This window comes from Macrotis lagotis, chromosome 5 (genome assembly GCF_037893015.1).
Source record: "Macrotis lagotis isolate mMagLag1 chromosome 5, bilby.v1.9.chrom.fasta, whole genome shotgun sequence".
Taxonomy (NCBI): domain Eukaryota; kingdom Metazoa; phylum Chordata; class Mammalia; order Peramelemorphia; family Peramelidae; genus Macrotis; species Macrotis lagotis.
In genome coordinates, this window is record NC_133662.1 from 1,380,986 (window position 1) to 1,393,285 (window position 12,300).

The 12,300-nt window shown below is 42.5% G+C and overlaps 1 protein-coding gene across 3 annotated transcripts in view; it reads right to left on the bottom strand.

Annotated features, from left to right (window-relative positions):
* The window catches only part of KCTD20 (potassium channel tetramerization domain containing 20), a 45,500-nt gene extending 36,450 nt beyond the window's left edge, over nucleotides 1-9,050 (bottom strand). The window contains exon 1 of one of the 3 annotated variants that reach the window (XM_074236410.1): nucleotides 8,953-9,050. The gene's annotated coding sequence lies outside the window, so the exon portion shown is untranslated. Of the gene's footprint in view, nucleotides 1-7,454; nucleotides 8,275-8,798; nucleotides 8,903-8,952 lie in introns of those variants that run through there. The other 2 variants (XM_074236409.1, XM_074236411.1) reach the window with 2 other exon arrangements.
* Nucleotides 9,051-12,300: the final 3,250 nt, after the last annotated feature.

A 12,300-nucleotide genomic window follows, 5' to 3' on the forward strand; every position in this document is an offset into this window, starting at 1 on the left:
CAGACTACACTATTATGGCACTCCCCTATTGCTAATGCCTGAATTCCCATTGTCATGGGATGCCCAAAATTTTTCTCAAAAGAGGAGAGACCAAGGAAACTACTGGTGATATTTATAAGTTGTACCATCACTGGGGCAGGGGATATAACTTCCCTATGTCTCATTTTATATCTAGATTCTTTCTATTTGTCCTAAGGATTAGGAGTATTCTAGGAGTTATATAATTTTGGCATATTCTAAGGGTATTTGCTAACTGATGGTTGAACTCAAGAAGTGAAGAAGCTACCTTGATCTGATTCAACCACATTAGAAGGCTAAGAATACTGGGCTCCTAGGGCAGCTAGGTGGCACAGTGGATAGAGCACCAGCCCTGGAGTCAGGAGAACCTGAGTTCAAATCCAGCCACAGACACTTAACCTAGCTGTGTGGCCTTGGGAAAGCCACTTAACCCCATTTGCCTTGCAAAACCCTAAAAAAAAAAAACCAAACAAGAATATTGGCCTTCTTTTCTGACTTTTTTTTTTTTTGCTTCTGTTATAGAGTCTGCTCTCCAAGTAGAATAATTGCCCACCCATTCACTAAGCCTAATCCCATCACCAGGCAATATTTAAATCCCAGGGAGAGTGAGAATTTTACGAAATCTATTTTTGAATGCATGGATGCATTTGAATGCAAGTCTCCTCAGAGTGCTACAATAGTTTTTTTTCCCTTTTATCATGTGATAATTTTTGCAAGTAATGCAACTCTGGATGTGAAAGCAGCTATTTGATAGACCCCTAGGCAAATTACGGTTTCTCTAGTCATGATGCTTTCTCCACTTTGCACATGTGGCCCATCTGATGGGTCACAAGTACAAATCAAAAGATCAGAGATTTGTAGGCAACAGAATTTCTATTCAGTTCAATCTCAAGCCCTGAAAATTAGTCCATCTTGATATTATAGAGGGGGCTGCTGTGTTTATGGAGAAGATGAGTTTATTCAATTTTAGAGGAAGTAACTGATAGGGAAGATAAAAGTGAGGGGAGGTGAGCTCACCTGATTCTACAGATACAAAAAAATCTGGGAGGGAAAAGGTTTCAAGAAGAACAGCTATGAAGAACCAATGCTTTTTGAGAAGGTTCAAGAAGAACAAAAGATCTCTTGTTCTTCCACATCCGCCCCCCCCCAATTACAAAACTCTCAAACAGTGACTCAATTACAACAGCAGTTGCCTAATTTTTGAGATTAAGTACTGGGAATCAGAAGGAAAAAGTTTTTGTTACTCTTAAAGTGAATCTTTACTTGGATTTAGATACTGTCAGAGGTGTGAGGTGGACCTGACGTCAAATCTGGCCTGAGATAATTTTTGCGTGACCCTGGGTAAGTCATTTAACCCTATCTGCCTCAGTTTCCTCATTTGTAAAAAGCCCCAGAGAAGGAAATGGCAATAAAACACCAAAATGGGGCCATGAAGAAGAAGATCCAGGGCAGCTAGGTGGTGCAGTAAATAGAGCACCAGCCCTGGAGTCAGAAGTACCTGAGTTCAAACCCAGCCTCAGACACTTAATAATTACCTAGCTGTGTGGCCTTGGGCAAGCCACTTAGCCCATTGCCTTGCAAAAACCTAAGAAAAAAAAAAGAAGATCCAACTGAAACAATTCAACAACAGAATAGAGGCAAACTAAGAAGGGATGGTATTAGAAGTTGGAAGGACCTGGAAAGGCAACAACAAAAGGTACTACTAGTAATCAGCAAAGCAGCAGGAATCTTCCTTTGGTCTGTGATAGTGGGCCAGGTCCTCTGTTGCTCTGGTGTTTATGTTATATCAGCAGGCACGCCTTTTGGTATAGGAGAGTGCTGCCGAATGCTGCCTATTTGCTGTTTAACCTAAGTAATGCCCAAATACAACTACAAAATCAAGTACTATTTGCTGTAATCTAAAGCTGCTTTCAGTGAGTAGTTGCCTTATCATGCTAATAAATCTCATGGAAAGGGAGAACATTTCAGATCCCAATGAACAGGATGATGGAGTGCCATAAGATCCCCGAGTTTCCGACTAAAATTTATGGGATTCTCAAATAGAGATGGGAGAAGACTTCTGTAATTAACATTATCAAAAGCTTTCCAAAGCACATAAATCCTTTGATGTTCACTGACCTAAGAGTTTCAATACATGAACATTGAACATTATCTGGCAGTTTTGAGGAGAGAAAATGTATTTTTGGCAAGTAGGAAGAAACAGGAAGTGTCATTGTGAACTAGATTTTAAATCCTGTTTTCAAAGTTGAGGTAAAGACTATTTTAATGTTTTTTTTTTAAACTCATTTCCATGATCTCTGCTCCTTTTTCTACTCTAGGATCTGTGCAGAAGAATTTGGAAGGTTTTAAGAGTCTAAGTCTCATGAGATCAGATTGGTCAATATAAGCAGCATGGATGGGAAAGGTGATGGGGAAGGAGTTAGGGGATGGGCAACAGGGAAGGAAAAGGACAAGGTTGAGGTTGAAGGGAAAAGGGCAACAGTAGTAATAGAAGGAAGAGGAGATCACAGATTGGAGAAGTTTCCTGGTTGTTCAGAATAGGATTATGAAGGAATAGAGAGGAAAAAGGAAGAGGCAGAAGAGGTGAAGAAGACTGGAGGGCAGCAAATGGAGTTGAGTTTATCCTACTCATTCAGAAATGATTTTTTGTGATTTGAGTCTCAGTGGGTTTGGGTTTGATGTGAATCTGCTTCTCCTACCTTACTTTTGAGCTCTTTAATTTGGTATTTTACTTTTCAAGGGAATCTAAGGTCTGAGATGATAATTTTCTGTTATCTTCATTTGTTTTGGTCCACCCAAAGGAAACAATAGTGCCTTTGTTTTGGATGGGAATCTAGGCAACTCTAAAGTGAATCTTCAATGGTTATTGCTGACTCGCATCTTGATAGCTATACCCTTTACAAATATGACAGAGGTCAATAAGAGTTAAGAAACAAGCCAGCAGAAAGCTTGGGAGAAAATCTTTAATTATCTGAGTTGCAAAGGGGTGACCAAGGAATGTGAATACTTTGTTGGCTGCCCATATTTCATCTAACCATCAGACTGAATCAAATTCTCTATCTTCAGAGAAACTGCTTTATGGAATTTCACATCTGTGAAAGAGGCAAGGAGTAAAGAGTTGAAAAGAGGAGAGCCTTAGCATGCTAAGGATGCTACTTGCTAGAACCAGCTTTAGCTTTCTCAGGAAATGGTACTTGGTTATGTAGCTGTATAGTATGGAAGGTTTAAGTTACATGGTCAATATAGCATTTAACTGGACCAATGGAGGTAATACTGCAGCCATACAAGAAAAACTGATTATTGGACTTGACTTGGATTTCTATAATGAGAGGCTCAATATTCTGTGGCATCATCAGCTTGCTATTACCCAGACTGTTAAGTTATTGCAGCCTGGCTTGTAGTTCTTGTTGGCCAGAAAAGTCCCTTTAAGTGAAAAGAATTAGGTTGCCATTTTAGTCACACAACAGATTTCTAAAATAGCATATCTTTTCTTCCACAGTGGAAGGGCATAATTTTCAAAGGTACAAATTTTTCTTTTCCTTAAGAGGCAACAAGGAGTATCAGAGTCTTTGTGGAAAGGCATGGGTCTGAATCCTGCCTCAGAAACAAACTGTGTGACCACTGACATGCCACTTAACTTCTCAATTACCTTATCTATTAATGATACACTTACTTCATAAAGAACAGAAGAAAAGGATTTGCAGACATTATATGTATAACAGTAGAAAGTGAGACAGATAATAAAAATAGCTAGCTTTATTCAGCACTTTAAGATTTAAAGCACTTTACCAAATTTATCTCATTTGATCCTGACAACAGATCAAAGATCTTGATGATGAGGAAACAAAGGCAGACAGAGATTAAGTGACTTGTCCAAGGTCAAAAGAAGCAGCATGTGAGCTAAGGTCTTTCCACTCTAGATCTAGCATTCCATCCACTCTAGACACCAAGAGCTTCTAGCCTGAAGAGCTGCCCAGGTGCCCATGGAATATTCAAAGGCCTGTGAAGTGGACAGATCCTTCTGTGGCAGAGCTGTGAATGGGCACGAACAAGAATTGCTGAGGAGGAGAAGATACAGATGGGCTAGGACTTGTGGTGTTAGAGGGCTTATTTCAATAGATAAGATAACAGATCCACTGGAATGTAAATTTCATAAAAGGAGAGAATCATAAGGAAACTCGCAGACCCTAGTCTCTAGTCCAACTTCTTTACTTTCTTTTTTTTTTTTTGGCCCGGGTCTGTGGTTTTCTTTTCTTTTTTGTTTAGTTTTTGCTAGGCAATGGGGTTAAGTGGCTTGCCCAAGGCCACACAGCTAGGTAATTATTAAGTGTCTGAGGCTGGATTTGAACCCAGGTACTCCTGACTCCAGGGCCAGTGCTCTATCCACTGTACCACCTAGCTGCCCCTTCTTTTTTTTAAACCCTACTTCCTCCCCTTCCAACCCTTCTATGCCCCCACTCTTACCACCCTCCCCCTCCCTGACTTTCCTTGATAAAAGGTAACCCCAGTGAGGAAATTCCCTCTTGCCAATGCAGATCTGTGCATTGTTTAGCATTCCTCAGTCAATGGGAATCTGCATGGTTTCTAGTCCTTTACTACTACAAAGAAATGATATTTTGATGTATGTGGAACCTTTTTTTGGGGTCAATGACCTGCTTTGTCTATGTGATGGTAGTGGAAACTCTTCTCTCACACTACCACCCATCTGGTAAATATCCTCATCACCTCATGCCGATACTATACTAGCATGCTATTTTGATTTCCCAGCTTCCAAGCCATATTCCACTTAACTGTCACATTCAGCTTCTTCAAGTACAGCTCTGACCACTATTAAATAAACTCTACCAGTTCCCTATCTCCTCTAGGATCAAATACAAAATCCTGTTTGGGATTCCAAGTCTTTCCTAGCTGCCCTGCCCTATCTTCTCTGGGCTTCTTCTACTCAATTTCATTAATTCTGGGATCCAGTGACGTCAATCCTGGCTGTTCCTCAAACAGAACAGTCCAGGCCCAGCACCAGACATTTTCATCAGCTGGTCTCCTCTGTGCCTCCAGGTTTCCCTTTTCACATCTGCCTCCCGGTTTCCTTGACTTCCTTCAAGGCCCAGCTCAAATCCAAAGTTCTCAAGAAGCCTTTCTTCCCCTTCATTCTAGTGTCTGCCTTCCCTCTATATATACTACACAGGGCTTGTTTATACAAAGCTATGTCCAAGCTATCTCCCTCATTAGCAGACTGACCTCAAGTCTTAGAGTTACCTGCCTGGGGCACTGAGATGCTAAGTGAATTTTCTAGAGCCATAGAGCCAGTCCATATTTCTTCTTCTTTCATATCCCCCTTAATTCCTTGTTATATAGGATTGCTCCTTGGAAGGGTGTAAAAGGGGATAATAACAGCATCTCCCTCACACAGCTGCTGCGAAGATAATATCTGTAAAATTCTCAGCAGTCTTAGGAACATAACACTATAAAAGTGCTTATTCCCTTCCCCTTCCTCTCTCTTTTACTCTGGGACCCTACTGTTTCCCACCATGGCCCCTAAAGGGCAGAGGTGATTTAGAGTGAGGAGCATTAAATCTGAAGGCAGTGAGCTAGGGTTTGAATCACAGGACTACTGATTCAGAGCTGTAAGGGACCCTAAACTATACCCATCTATACCCATCCACTCCTGTTTTACAGCTGCAAAGACCAAGAGAAGTCAACTGGCTCACCCAGGTAGTCAGTGATGGAGGATGGATTTGAACCCAGGGCATCAAACCCCAAATCCAGTGGTGGTTCCCCTTTACCACAATCTTGCCTCTGCTACTAGTTACATGATAACCTTGAGTTATCTTCTTCTTTAGAATTAGGTGTTTGGGGGGGGCAGCTAGGTGGTACAGTGGATAGAGCACCAGCCCTGGAGTCAGGGGTACCTGAGTTCAAATCCGATCTCAGACACTTAATAATTACCTAGCTGTGTGGCCTTGGGCAAGTCACTTAGCCCCAGTTGCCTTGCCAAAATACATATACATACATACATACATACATATATATATATATATAGAGAGAGAGAGAGAGAGAGAGACAGAGAGACAGAGAGAGACAGAGACAGACAGACAGAATTAGGTGTTGGATGAGAGCTCTAAGGTCCCTTCTGGAGCAGCCAGGTGGTGCCATAATGCATAGAAAGATGGAACTGGAGACTCATTTTCCTGAGTTCAAATCCAGCCTCAAACACATACTACCTGTGGACTCTGGACCCTGTTTGCCTCCTAGAGGAGATGGCAAACTACTACAATATCTTTGCCAAGAAAACCCCAAATGCAGTCACAAAGAGTTAGACCCAACCGAAACAACTGAACAACAACAAATATCACACAAAATGCAGAGCAAATGAAGGGGCAAAAGAATGGAATAAGCATTTATCCAACATTCAATGTGTTGGGCACTGTGAAGTATTTTATAAATATTATCTCATTTGGTATGAAAGAAGTGGCACTTTCAAAATGAAATAAATATAGAAAAGCATCTAAAGTGTTATGGACTGTAGAAACTGTTAAATAATCTCCTTATTACTCAGTCCTAATCAGATTAAAAGTACGAGGATAAGTTCAGTGAACAGCCAGTTAGTATTTATTAAACACCAACTATGTGCCAAAAAGAACACTAAGCATCACAAGAAACATGATCCTAAGAATGCAGGAGGCACAGTGCTATCTGTGAGAGAACTGGACCTGAAATCAGAAAGATAAGTGTAAATCCTACCCCAGATACACACTAGCTGGGCAACTCTGGGCAAGTCGCTTAAACTCTGCCTGCCTCTTTTGTAAAAATGGATCTAACAATAGTGTCTACCTCCCAGGATTGTTGTGAGGATCAAATTAGATAATAGTTATGTAATTGCTAGCTAGTATTATTAGATGATATAAAGAATCCAAAATGGTGTTTAAAGGGTTAAAGACAGGCAATAATAAGAGAACAGGAACACTGGAATTCTTCCTCTTAAATAAAATTGAAAAGCGATTTAAGAAGCATCTTTGAGCAAAAGATTAATTAAAATGACCTTTTCTTTTCCTTTGTAGGCCAAAGAGAAACTACAAGACAGAAAGAAACATGAGGAATTTCTAGAGAAATGAATTTCCCAATATGGGAAAATTATCTTCTCTGGAAGGTTTTAAAACCAATGGCTAAAAGAAAAACATGTTATGTTTCTCAAGTTCTTTTACAGAGCCAATAAATTCTGTTTCTGTGACCTAAGGGATAAGCCTATCAGCCTTGGACCATGTCCACAAGAGGCCGCCTGATCATCCCCAGCGGCCTGAAATACACTGAAGATGCCCGCGCCTGATGGCAGAGTGCAGAGCCCTTGCTGTGTGTTTCCTGAAATAGCTGTGAGCTCTTATTTTTTCCTATCTTCTGCAAAAGGTTTACCTGACTTACCTCTAACTAAAATGACTCACCTTGACTTAATAAACACAGTGGCCTGTGCAAGGCAGTCATTCTGTAGGCAGCTGCCAATGTCTTTTTGCTGTATGTGCCTTATCTTATTCTTTTAAAGCAACCTAAGAGATGTTCTTTATTTGGAAAGCTGTACAAAGGAATAGGTTATCTCTTGTCATTTGGTGGGGAAGAGAGAGTGGTTGCTTGTTTCAGTTGAGAAGGAGATGGTTCCAATCCATTGATGAGGTCAGGGTGGGAATGCAGGCTGGAATGAGGAGGACCATCAGTCAGCTAGGCCACCGGGGTGGGAGTTGTGGGTAGGTTGGTGCTAGGAGAAGGGAGCGATCTACACTCCCAGGAAACATTTCCTCTGTAAAGGTGTGAAGGGTATTTGTGTACTTTAGAAAGTATTAGTCCTACAGTTCTATGCTTAAAAATCTATTTGGGACACAAGAGGAGGAGGTAATTTTTAAAATTTCATTAAACGGATATGATTTTAATGTATAGCTAGAGATGATTTTGATTTAAGATGCTATTTGAAGTTGGCATTATTTTCTATGTTGAAGAAACTGAGGTAGACAGAGGGTAAGTGAAGTGCCCGGGTCTAACACAGCTAGTAAAAATCTGATGTTGGATTTGAACTCAGATGTTCCTGATTCAAGTTCTGAGATCTATTCACTATACCAGTTACCTGTCCTTTACTAAAGACAAGACCCTGTGTCCGGGGTAGGACAATGAAGACGATGATCATGTCAAATGCGTGGAAGGAGATTTAATTTGGGATTAAAAAACTGAGGGAGGAAAACTAGAAAGACGGCCATCGGCAGCGGCAGCTGCTTGCGTTCGGACTACAAAGCGCTTTTACCCGGTTTGACAATCTTGAATAATTCAAACGTTATCAGAAGCGTGAGCCTAGCCGCGCTTCGTGCCAGGATGAGGAGGGGTGGGCAGTCGGGCTCCCCTGCCATGCAGCCTCGGGCCGCGCGTGCGGCGTGGGGTGGGGGCCGTTACTGCGGGGCCCGTGGGGACGGCGGGTCAGCCTTCCTCCTCAAGGCTGAGCCTTGGCCTCGGAACCAGGATGGTCGGGGCCCGGCGCGCCCAATGCGGGGCATCGTGTAGGGCACGGCAGCCCCGGGGGGCGCGGGCTGAGCTGCGGGGCGCTCTGCCCCGAGTGCCCCGCGGCACTCCCCGCGCCCATGCCCGCTCCTTTCCTCCTCAAGGGCCGAGGCTTCTAGTGAAGGTCCCCAGCGAGGGGAGGCAGCGGCAGGCAGCGAGTCGTGCCCGGCCCCGGCGTCACCACTGCCCTCCCCGGGCCCCACGGCCTCCCTTCTCTCCCCTCCCCCGCCCCTTCCCTCGTCTCTCACCCCGACTTCCGAGCGGCGACACCGGAGGACGACGGGGACTGCGGAGCGGCGCGGCCCTTCCCGGGCGCCCCGAGGCCCGCCCCGCCGCGGCTTCCGCTCCGGCCCTCCCGGCCCTTCCGGTGGGCGCCCCGCCCCCGCCCCGGCCTCTCCTCACCTCTCACGGCCCGGGGCCCCGCCGCACCGCCATCCGGGGCGTCTGGGGCGGAAGCCAGGCCGGGGCCCGCCCCCGCCCCGCCCCCGCCGGGCGGAGTCACCTCCGCGTGTCACACTAAGAGTCCTCGCGCTAAGCATGCCGGGCCGAGCCCCGGCCGGGAGGCGCCGCGCCCCTCCACCCCCCAGGACGTGCCGCCTGGTGCCGAAGCGCTCAGTGCGGGCTTTTATTTTCCAGTTCCTTAAATCCAAATTTAATATTTAGCTCCATAAATTAGGAAAGGAGAAACTTCAGTGTTCTCCTGATCTCATAAAGACCAGTGAAATTCGGAAGTTGAGTCAGACTGCTGCTGCTGTAGAGTTTCAATCTATTTTTCATCTATATGAAAATCCATTTTCAATCTATATCCTTTAAATTAAATAAGTATAACTTAAAGCTGGCCAGCAGGGGCGCCAGACTTTTACTCTGAGCGCAATACCTCCGGCCGGCCAGCAGGGGGTGCTGGTTCCTTTGCCTGAGCTGCGGGGGGGGGGGGGGGGCTGTGATTGTGTTCGCTCTGGAAAGAGCTGAAATGGAGGCGTGACCGGAGCAGGCCGGGGTCCATGCCTGGCACCAGCACTCTCCTGCCAGCTGCTCCCCAGTTGGTCCGTGCCCTGTGACCCGCTGACCAGCCAGTCCAGTCCTCAGGCTCTCAAGGCTCCCCAGATTCTACCCAGCTGCCAATCAGGCCAAAGAGAAACCGATCCAGGCGCGCTCCGGCAGAAACTGCCTTCAGAGCCCGGACTCAGCCCATGAGAGCAGGAGGCAGAGGTGGATGTTCTCCTGGCTTTTCTTTCTAGATTTTGTTGATCAGATTTCTGTTAAGCCGTGTGGCTTCTCTCCGCCATCTTCCTGTTTTTGTTTTTTGGGGTTTTTTAGGTTTTTGCAAGGCAATGGGGTTGAGTGGCTTGCCCAAGGCCACACAGCTAGGTCATTATTAAGTGCCTGAATCCACACTTGAACTCAGGTCCTCCTGACTCCAGGGCCTGTGCTTTATCCACTGCACCACCTAACCACCCCGAGTCCTGCTTTTTTCTATTTAATTTTAAAATGAATAAAAAATTTGAAAAAAGCCATGTCTCTCATTTGACCTATAAATGTCTAATTTTTAAAAAGATACATTAAAATTAAAAAAAAAACTTGAGTTCTAAATTCTCTCCCTTCCTCCCATTTGATCCCCCTCCCCATTGAGAAAGCAAGCAACTTGATAGTCATTATATGTAGTCATACAAAATATTTCCAAAATGTTATGAAAGAAAACACAGGCCTCCCTCCAAAAGAGAAACCTCAAGAAAAGTAAAGTTAAAAATACATGCTTCAATTTGTATCCAGACACCATCAGTTCTTTTGTTTATTATAAGTCCTGGATCACATTATTGCTGAGAAAAGTGAAGTCATTCACAGCTGATCATCCTCCATCATTGCCATTACTTTGTACATTTCATTAGCTAAGTGAGAAAATGTTTGAGATCCCATTTGAATTCAGGTCTTCATGCTGGGCACTTTACCCCAAATCACCTATCTGCACAACAAATTCTAATAGCCTCCAAAATGGCTTCATTTCTTTTCTGACTCAGGAACTTTCAGTGGTATCTTATTAGCCTGGAATTTAAGGTCATCCACAAGCTGACATTTTTTTTTAATCTCATTTTGTATTCCAGCCAACTTGGACTACTAGCAGCTATTCCCTTCACTCTACAGATAGTATTCTGTCTCCATATGTTTGCAAGACCATGGAACACACTCTCTCTTTGCCCAAATCCTTCTCTTCTTTAATGCTCAGCTCAAGTGCTTTCTATTAGTAACTTTTCCTGATTTTTTTTTTCAGATTGACACAAGCTAAAAAGTTTATAGTCTTGGGGTGGCTAGGCCATGTGACCTTGGGCAAGCCACTTAACCCCATTGCCTTGAAAAATCTAAAAAAAAAGTTTATAGTCTAATAGAAAAGGCAACACATCAAGGCAAAAAGAAAGGGGTATCTCAACAGAAAAATGGGAGCTTCTTCATGCCCTTTTGACAGGAATGGGAAAAGGTTCCTTCCAAAAATGTAGTCAATTAGAACCAGTTATAGAATGTCCACATGTACTTCTCTCACCTATCATCATGATTCTCCCTGTGTGCAAATATATATGCCAGACCCCCATTATTATTGCATTTTCTCTTCATTCCTGCATTTCAGAATCCTTGACTCCTTTCAAAACCTAGTTCAGGTGCCAGCTCCACTGTGAAGTCTTTCTTTGTCTTCCTAGTTGAAATTGTTTTATTCCTCCTTAAATTTTCTCAGATCATTTTGTCTGGATCTCTTTTTTTTCCTTTATCATATTCTGTCTTGTATTATTAAACCCATCTATTTAACTTCAAACTTCTTTCCCCTATATAACTTAAGCTTCTTGGCTGTGCCATTTAAATTTTTGTATCTTCACTGATGAGGTTTTCTCATGACAATTTTTAAAAAGCTTGTGGAACAGAATTGAATTGGAAAGCTGAGTATAAACTACTCTAGAAGAAATTTATATAGTGCAGATTCAATATAGAAAAAATCAATTATTAAATAAGAGATGATCACAGCTATCTTTTCAACCAAAGCAAGTTTTTCTAAAGGTTCTTATATGTCAACAAAACAATATGCTAATTAATTTCTAACAGAAGGTAAACAAAGAGAAAAAAGAAACATGGTAGCAATGTGTGTTAAGCTAAAGCAGCCCTATATACAAAACAACATATTGATACAAATCATAAAATATAACATTGTTGGTGAATTCTTCTTTTAAAAAGCTATACATGACCCAACTTGTCAGATCACAGCAGGTTTTCAGACATGTCAAGAAACCCAGGTAAGGAATTATTTATTTTAACTAAAATAATTACTCAAAAAAGTTTCTCTCTCTTGGTTTGTGGGAAAGCAGACAGGGTAAAAAAGTAAATTAATGGAAATTAATTTTATTGAGAAGGTATGACATTTTAAATGTCCTAAAACCTTGAATAAAAGCTGTGAAAAACCTAAAAATTGTTTCATGGCAATATCACTTTACTTCTAATTTGGCTATACAGAATTGTGTTAATATCAACTTCAACTAAGATTAAATAACAAGAAAAACCACAAAACTAAGTTAGGTTTTGCATTTGGCTTGAATATATGTATATAAATATACATCTCTGTCAAAATAAGACAAATTTCAAATAGAGACCTAACTGGTCTATAGCTTGGCCTTACTTGTTTTGGTATGAATTCAGTAACAGAGCAGATAAATGATAAGTTTTGATTTATTTCTAAATCCACCACAATTCTGTTAAGTGTTTTGATTAAGAATA